The sequence below is a fragment of the Cynara cardunculus genome (assembly GCF_001531365.2).
Source record: "Cynara cardunculus var. scolymus isolate 2C chromosome LG 3, CcrdV1, whole genome shotgun sequence".
NCBI classification, from domain to species: Eukaryota; Viridiplantae; Streptophyta; class Magnoliopsida; order Asterales; family Asteraceae; genus Cynara; species Cynara cardunculus.
In genome coordinates this window covers 16,417,574-16,425,512 of record NC_037530.1, presented here as the reverse complement: position 1 = coordinate 16,425,512, position 7,939 = coordinate 16,417,574, and positions in this window count along the sequence as shown.

Genomic DNA, 7,939 nt, shown 5'->3' with positions numbered 1-7,939 from the left:
GGTTTTCATTTGAACGTGCTTATATATATATATATATATATATATAGAGAGAGAGAGAGAGAGAGAGAGGTTGGTTATTATACAACCCTTGACATTTGTGCAACCAATACAATCCAATCTCAACAGTCCATTTTATTTGATTAATATGTGATTTCATAGAAGTTTTGATTGTTTCCTAATATAAAGTATTGATCATAATTAATGAACCATATTCATCTTCCATAAATATTCAAATCATAATAAATGAACTCTCATCATTCACATAAATATCTCAATTTATTAGGTTGCATTGGTTGTACAAATGTGACGGGTTGTATTTGAAACAAACTCTATATATATAGGGGCCACACAAACGACCACACAAACGACCTCAGTGTGATACCCAAGCACATATAAGATACATTGTGATACCACTGTGTTACATATCCAATCGACCACACAAACGACCTTAGTGTGATACCCAATCACATATAAGATGAATTGTGATACCATTGTGGTATCACCGGAGGACGGTGGCCGGGGGACGGAGAGAGAAGAGAGGATATAGGAGAGAGGAGAGAAAATTCTTACAATGTCTTTGCATTAAAATTTTAATTAAAAATTATCAAAATTATAAATTTCCTAATTTATCTATTAATTTGTGGTTGATATTGAACCCCACGGTTACCACAAACTAATTAGTTCTCATTTGATTAGACTCCTATATATATATATATATATATATATATATATAGTTTGAGTTGTCATTTTTTGGGAAAATGTTAGGATTGTTTTAGTTAAAACGTTGGTGTGTGTGTGTATATATAGGGGCCTAATCAAATGAGAAAAAAAATAGTTTGTGGTAACTATGAGGTCCAATATGAACCAATCATTATAGATAATTAATGTTATTACTAAAATAAAACAAACGATAAATTAGTAAATTTTGTTGATTGTTCAATTTACTTTAATTAGTTTAATTATTTTAATATATGTATATATATATACACACACACATACATACGGACATACATGGACCAAATCTGGTGGCCTTCTCTGGCACCCACCACCACTCCGATGATCTCTTCCGGTCATCTTGTTGATATCACTATGGTATCACAGTTGGTATCACAATCGTCTAAAAGTTTACGTGATGTGTTTTGGGTATCACATTGTATATCTTGATGCATTTTGGGTATCACATGGTGTTCGTCGGAGGCCGGAGGTAGGAGAGAGAGAAAAGAGATAAAAAATTTAATATACCTAAAATGCTCTTTAATTATGACTTTAAGCCAAATTACCAAAAATATTAGTTTCCTGATTTATCCATTGATTTGTGGTTGAGATTGGATCTCACAGTTATCACAAACTAATAAGTTCTCACTTGATTAGACCCATATATATACACACTTTGGGATGTCATTTGTTTGGCAAACCTTAGAACTGGTTTGGTTAAAATTTTAGTTTATACATATATATATATATATATATATATATATATATAGTTTGAGTTGTCATTTGTTGAGCGAATGTTAGGATTGTTTTAGTCGAAGCATCTCATTTATAGTTGTTATGCTATCGAAATGATGTGTAGTATTTTTTTTATACCACAGGGTACCTATTCAACCAATCTCAATGAAAAGTACGTGGGGGAGGATCACTCCGCCAATCCCATAGTTGATAACGATTTGTGGAATCAGTCGAGTGGGAGACCCGAGAAAGGCCGCCTATTTGGGTTCAGTACAATCAAGATCCACACAGAACACCTGAATGGTGCATCGTCTTATATAGATTAGGAATAGCAACGGGCCGGGTTCGGGCCGGGTATTGGTATCCCCGTCCTCGAAACCGATAGTTAAAACCGTCCCCGTAACCGTCCCGATCCTCGTCGGGGATCCCCATCGGGTCCCCGCGGTTTCCCCGATCCCCGTTGGGGAACCCGTTAAGGGTAAAAATTCTTTTTTTCACTGTTGGCTATAATCGAACCCGAACCCGAACCCGAACCCGAAACCGATATGGAAAAACTACAATATGTTAATTTTCATAATTAAAAGTAAATTACAATTTTTTTAAAGATCTAAGTTTAAATGTCTCAAACATAATCGAACCAATTACAAACAATGTATTAGATTACAATATAAAACTAAACAGAAATTCAAATATCATACAACTAAAATCACGATTTTAGACAAATAAACTAGATTTTTTCGTAAGCTTTATTTGGGTTGTTGAGGTAAAGTGGATAAAAGTTTTTTAAATTTTAATGTCACTTTTTTTAATGATATTATATATATATATATATATATATATATATATTAAAATAAATATATATATATATACATATCGGGCCGGGCCGATGATCACTGTCCCGCCCCCGTCCCCGTTAAAATCCCCGAATTCATCCCCGATCCCCACCTCGTCCCAGATAAAATGTCCCCGAACCCGGCCCGAAAGTTTCGGTTTTCGGTTTTTACCGTCGGTTTCGGTTTTTTTTGCCATCCATTATAGATGGTCGAGTGTATACCTATTGTTCCTTTGATGTTTATCTATTTTATTTATATTAAAATTCTAACATTTTATTGTATTTGTAGGTAATTACCGAGTTGCAATTCCAAGTTCAAGAATTGCTTAATCGAGAGGAGATTTGGAACAGGAAGCATGATGAAATTCTCCATCTAGAGGAGATTCGGAAGAGGGAAGAGGAGATCCGGAAGGAAGAGCATGCAGAGATGATGGATATGATGAAGAGGTTTACACAATCTCAGCAGTTTCCGCCTATTTCACCGCATTAGGTTTGATATATTGATTGTATTTATGAACTCTTGTAACCAGACAAAGGTACTTTAACTTTGTTGAACAATTTGTTTTTGTAATTATATCATCCGGAGAATCATATTGGCATCAATGTATTTATCAGTTTTTCACAGCTTTTGTTTTTAGTAGATTTTTTAATTTATAAGCTCTTAATATTATGGAATCAAAAAAATTCTTAGTTTTTCTTTTTTCTGGACTACTAACTTTTTGGCGAATTTGTGGCGAATTATCCACCGGTAATTATTTTTCTAAATTTCACCGAAAATAAATATTAAAATAATGAAATTACCAACGAACTTCCGACGGAATACCCATCGGTAATATATTTTTATTTTTAAAATATTAAAAAACTAATTACTTTTTCAATAAAAATATTTTTTTCCATAAAATTACGAAAATATTAATTAAGATTATTAATCCGCCTAATTAACTCGAGAAATTTAGATAAATTAAAAAAAAACCAGTTAGATTTCTGGTGAGCCTATTTGCCAGAAAATTCAAATCCGCTAGAAATAGTATTTTGCGGCGAGACTCTTTCCAGCCAACAAATCCGCTGGAAAACTCAATGCCTGACGATTTTGGCCTAAAAAAAACCTATTATTTTCTAGGTGTTGTAAACATATGAACGTGCATAAATGTTCATTTAGATCCAGAACACAAATTGCAGAAATGTTTATATAGGCAAATCTATTGATATGAAGTCAAAGTACAATGTTCTTGAGCTCTCAATATCTCACGTATCAATCTCTGTTGGTCCCATTCGAATCTACAAGAGTTTAGAGGTGATCAGTTTGTAGAAGGGGGGATGAATACAAACGCAATAACTTTCACTTTTAAAAATATACATTGATAAAGAAAGATCAATACATATTTTTTACAGATTGTTTGAGGAATAGACAAGGTAAAGAAAAACCTATCTGAAACAATCTAGAAATACACACAGATACAGTTAACAAATATATGAGATTTGCCTAAAGAGATAAGACTAGAAGTGTGTTCTTCTTGGGTATGCTTCTTATAATTAGAGCGAAGAATTCTGATCTGCTTGTATCACATGCATTACAGAAGTGCAGAGAGCAATCAACCATTTATACCCATTGCATTAAATGCAATTCAGAAGAGGCAAAACACGCATCAAGCTTTTAAAGGAAAGTTTGTCCTTTGCTACAGTGAATAGTCTTTTGTCTATTCATGAGTATACATCCTTTCATAGAGTTGGTGGGAACTAGAGTCGGCCAATCGGCTCCGTGTTGTAATATACTTTTGAGAGGGTATAGTTTTTTCCTTTGTGTGTGGAAGGACAAGACAAAAAAATCGTGTATGACAAGCTTCATTTGATTGCTGAATGCTGGAATAAAGCTGGAGATTTCTTCAGCATTCACTAAGGCTTGTGCAGTCTTCACACATATGTTGACCAGGTTGTAATCACTGAATACCGCTTTAGATCACGAACACACCAGTCACTAATCTTCAGGTTCAGTCTTTGACATTTGCTGAAGGTTCTTGGGTGTGAGTTTTGTCTTGTTGAAGTATAATTGTCATTGTAGGATTACAATACATGTTTCAGCGATCATTGAATAGACTCAGTGACGATCGCTGGAACTGAATAGACAAAAACAAAATACTTCTATGGGTAAAAAGGATTATCATCAAATCAATGAGAGAGAGAATCGACAATCTCTTAATGTAAGGAATATGTTAATTGTTCTAACTAACAAAACTACCAACCTATTCATACCAACTAATTACAAGGGAAACAAACTACATTACAAAGCTTTAAGACTTACATTATAAAGTATATAAAAACACAATAAGCACAAGGACATGAATACAACATTTTTAGACTCAACAATCTCCCCCTTTGGATTCAAGTCCAAAAACAGAAAATTCTTCAAATCTTTAAAACTTGAGATTTAACAACAATGATCTTTAGATTTCATTCAAAAACCTTGAAATCTTCAAATTTGATCTTTCAAAGCTTTTGAAATCTCCCCCTTGAGAAAACTCTTTCTTTACTTGATTTTCATACATTCTTCAAATCTTCGGAACTTTCACAATCTCTCCCAGTCTTTGACAATCTTTCTTTTTTTAACTTTTAAGCAATCTCCCCTGAACATTGTAGAAAACATGTAATCTTCCTTTATAATCATCTTTGATTTTCTTTCAATCTCCCTCTTTGAAACAAATCAGAAATAATTTTTACATTTACTTTTTTTTTTTGACAATAACTCCCCCCTAATCACAGCTTGACAAGCGTTTACAGCAATAATCTTCACTGATATTTCTTTACTCCCCCTTTGATAGAAATATTTCAAATGGATTCATGCATTATGATATCAACTCCCCTTATCTTCGAAATGATACATTCATTTGATGACTACTCCCCTTATGATGTGAATGAGGAGCACAAACATCATAGCACAAAATAAATTATTCAGAAAAGTATCTCGTCAATTCATAGAGTATGTAAGCAGATCTTTTCAAATTTACTTATTAGTCTCGAAAGAATTGAGAACTATTAGATTATGCGATTTGCCCGGATTATAGTGGATGGATCAGAATTTTGATATTCTTTTAATCCAGTACACAACTCTTATTAATCTTTTCAGCTCACTTCAACAATACCTCTCATTTACATTTTCAGTTCAGCACAAAAACCCATTTTTAGTTAAGCTCACTCAGTATGGTTGTCCTTTTAGGTAGGGCTATCAGTTCTGATAGTCTATAAAGGTATATCTGATAAGCGCTCAATCCCACTTAAGATTTTTGCATGTAAGCTCAATGAAATGATGTATGCTATTAAGCTTATAAAACTTGATCACAAGAGTTTGATCAGAAAAATATTGCAATTAAGCACACAATGATACTCAAATAATTGTTCAAACAGCAAATTGTATATGGAGTGAAATGAAGAAAGATCTGTTAGAAAAAATTTACAGATATAACATTCAAAGAATTATGAAGTGTTTAGGATTGAAAAATTATTTTCAATATATTCAGAAAACAAATTGGAACACATGAGTGTATTATCACCAAAAATGAATATTGCATTTTAAAGACGTGATAATAACAATTTGAAAAACAGTTGAATCAGGTATTGTAATTATGTAAGAAGATAAAATATGCAAGTATTAATTCAATGAAATACCTGATAAAAAAGATTACTCGTTATAGACAAATTTTAAAACAAGATCATTTAAAATCACACTTTTGAAAATAATAAAATATTTTTAAGTTCAAAGAAGTGATTTTAATTTACTCAGAATTAGTCCTTATTCTAAGCATATTGATATTTAAAGTTCAAGAATATATACCTGAGATTGAGATCAGAATGAAATTTAGATCATGATGTTTCCCCTTGAATTTAACTCATACACAAACATATTAGCATTTTAGAGACTCCCCCTTTACATGATCAAATAGAGACTCTGACTCCCCCTTGACATGTACAAAGGAAGATCTCTTGTCTTGTGTACAATATGGAGGATGAACATTAGTATGATTATTCTGATCATCATACTTATTGTTAACAATTTGAATTTCTGACATTGTAGCTTGAGTCCTAAATTGTCTTGTTTAGAAGTCACAACAATGAAGAACAAGTTCTAAACTGAATTGTTTAGAAGCTAAACCACTGAAGTCCGAGTTTTAGATTGATTTATCTAGAAGTCTGAAACAAAATTCACTTTGGAATATCTGGGTTAGTACCCAACAAATTAGTAGATACATCTTTAACGAGCCATTCATACTTTTGCTTAGGAACCCATTTCCAAACAAACTTTACATCAACAAAATATGGTTCCTCTTTTTGAAATTTTGATTTTGAAAAATTTCTCTTTGAAGCACTATTCTTATTAAACCGAGGACCATTTTCAGCTTTATATTTATGTGAAAGATCTGATTAAGATTTAGAGTCCTTTGATTTGATAAATTTTTTCCATAAGAGAGTTTGAACCAAAATAGTTGCAATGTATTTGTTTAGGAGCAATAAACAAAAGATCTGAATGAGAAAACTTTTTAACATTCTTTAAATTAGCTCCTAGATTACATTTTGTCTTAAAAGAATTACAATTACAACTATTACAGTTTGCTTTAAAAAAGCTCTTTACAAAAGAATTAGCTTATGAAACATTTTCAGATTTCTTTTGTGAAGGATTATTCTTCTTGCAAGCATTGTCATGCCTTTTCAGATCTGTCACAGAAAAAGATTTTGAATTAGTAGATGATTTGATAGATGAACATTTAGTTTTAACATTTTGAACAAATTTGACAAATTTAGGAGTAGTCTTAGAATCATTTTAAGATTTTACTCCAGAAGACTCTCTAATTTCAAAAATGCTATCAGAAAGATTTAAATTGTCAATAACAGTAGATTCAACTTTGGATGCAATCTGAGTAATCTCTGAATTTTTATCCACTAAACTTAGTGACGTTTTGATGTCCTCTTCAAGCTTAATGATTTTACTCATCAGTTTTGTTCGGTTACCAAAACAAGAACTCAATTCTTTTTCAAGCTCTAAATCTTTTGCAGGTTGGACTCATGCAATTTGTCCCTACAAACTAGACACATGGTCAACTATGAAATTTGTTCATTAAGCTCATTAGATTTTATCATAATTTCATTTTGAGCACACATATTTAATTTTTTTTCAGACTTGAGTTCATCTTCAAGTTTAGAGATTTGTTTCTTCAAAACAGATATTTTCGCATTCGAATCAATTTCAGGATTTGAATGCACAGTCCAATCTTGTTCAGTGACTTCTTTGTTTTTATCAGATTCATAGATCGCCTCAGTTTTAAATTCCGAAATTGACTCATTCATTAAGTTTTCAAAAACGTCCAGAGACATTTTATCAATAAAATCAAAAAATTTGTCAGATTTTATAAATTTCTTACTTTGTGAATTAAAAACAGGTGAAGTTTCAGTTTTTTCAGTTTCAAAAGGATACGATGATTCAAGCTTAGTATGTGAAAAAGTAATTTCTCTGGTTTCATATCTTGAATTTAATTCATCATATTTTAGTCCAACTGATTTGAATTTTGATTTTTTATAATTTCCTTCATCTAATTTATCATTATCACCTTTTGCAAGATTTGGTGATTCTGATTCTGACTTAATAAATATTTCACAAACGGATGGAATTGC